Genomic DNA, 2,259 nt, shown 5'->3' on the forward strand with positions numbered 1-2,259 from the left:
ACGAAATCAAGGAGGGAAGCCCACCTTGAATTCGTCTAAGGCCTCATTCTGGAAGGTTCCTTTGGACTGCTTAAGGCCTAAGCAATCTAATTAGGGTTTTGGCTGAAACCCTAGAAGCTCACCTATATAAAGGACCCCAGGGCTTCATAAATCGGCTACCACAACCCTAAGAAGAGTTCAAGAGCCGATTTTAGCCTTCCCCCCTCTCTCTCTCTCTCTCTCTATTATCATCCAACTTGCTTTGGTTTTTGTGATCTATCAGATGCACAACATTTGAGGTGCTAAGGTTCTCAAAAGCTCAAGATCTTCAAGAAACAATTGAAAGGTAATCATCTAAACTTGTTTTAGTTATTGATTTCAAATTTTTTATGCCAGTATTAGGGTTTACAAGCTTTGGATGATTTGCATGTACAATTAGAGAAACCTAGATCCAAAGCTTTAGGGTTTGCATGTGCACCATAGGATTGATGTAATGCTCAAAACCCATCATTTATATCGTTGAGCTCTTATTAACGAGATCCTCAATTCTCATTTAGATTGTGTCGGCTAAAAATCGGTCGATCTGAAATTCGAATTTCGGGTGTGCATTGCTATGCTAAATGTTAGAAAAATCATAACTTCCTCATACGAAGTCAGATTTGGACGTTCTATTTATACACGCTCTCGGCTTAACGTATACTACGACTTTCATTTAGATCACTAAGGCTAAAAATTATTTTATCGCAAACTCACTTTTTACGATTCCTGATGTCGTGCCAGTTTTGCCGTAAAACTTCGACAAGTCATAACTTTTTCGTTATAACTCGGATTTCAGTGTTCTTTATATGTACGGAACCCTTCTGACATATACTATAACTTAGTTAAGATTATTTATTCTAAATACTCTTCTATAAAAAAAAGTCATTTTTTACGCTTATTGTCTTTAAATTGACTAGCCCGAATCTGTGGGCGATACAATTATCTCCCCCTTAGGATGATTACGTCCTAAAATCATCAACGAAACATGACTTGTATAATGACTCCATATGTTATATCTTCATCCTAGTTAATAACCAGAACTTCTATGTTCCTTTGAATGAGTATTTAACTCTTGGACTTCTTGACTGCAGGTGGTGCTCCATCTTGCAGCCGCTCTTCATACTGTGTTGGACTTTCAATCGTAACCTTTGAGTTACAAGCTTTATCTTTATTGGAAACTCCTGCTCCTTCTCAAACATAATTAAATTAAGTTAAGTTCTTTACTTCGATTACCGTAACAGACCGATGGGTCATGTTCTAATGACCTCTCATCGTATGATGCAATGCTTAGACTCAGGTCTCTTAGAGTCAAATTCCAGAATGGAATATACCTTCCTTCATGTTCTAATGTGATATAATCACATTCTAGCATGCAGCACGTCTAGCTACAAGCTTCTTACTTTAACAACGTTCGCGATACTTCTACTGATCGCTTCGATTATCTTTATTTCGTTCTTCTGGCTTAAGTCAGATGCTACATCGATATTGGTTCTCTGAACCACGAAACATACTCGTCTTAGTCGGACTCGATTTGATATGACCACTAGGATCGGAATAACAATCATCTTCTTAGTCACTAACGAAACGATGGTAACGACATACATAAATAAAACGGAATCAATTACTAGCACATTGGTAACCTTGTGACTTTCCCTGATCCAAGTGTGAGTCCTGTGCTTCCGGTAGTATAGGCCTCTACTACCTTTCACACCTATTCATACTCGTCCCAAGTATTGTCTTGCAGTTTTCCAAGTCACCATACAAGAATTTCACATAGTCATTTAACACATTGGATAACATAACAAAGCTTTATATTATTTCTTGAAACGATTACATAGATGTTCAAGTTCAACCTATACTATACCTCTAATAGGCCACACCGCATTACTATCTGCATGGTTACTTTATATCTTGATCTTTGGATATATAGTCCTCACTCCTGATTCCTTGCATTGTCACCTGCTTCGTCGAGGATCATCTGGAATGCTCTTGCCTTTGGCTTTGGCGATGCATTTGGTCTTGTTGATTCATTTTTCTTCGGGTAGTCCCTAGAAAAATGCCCTTCTTCCTTACATCTATAACACGCCTTCTTGGTAAATGTGCACTCATTGGCATAATGCCCAGACTTTCCACACTTGAAACATGTCACCTCCTCGCCACATTTTCCAAAGTGTTACTTCTTGCACTTATCTCACCATCTTGCATCATATCCTCCTCCTCCTCCTCGAAACTTCGAGAATT

The sequence above is a fragment of the Lactuca virosa genome, chromosome 6, assembly GCF_052849685.1.
Source record: "Lactuca virosa cultivar CGN04683 chromosome 6, Lactuca_virosa_CGN04683_v6, whole genome shotgun sequence".
NCBI lineage: Eukaryota > Viridiplantae > Streptophyta > Magnoliopsida > Asterales > Asteraceae > Lactuca > Lactuca virosa.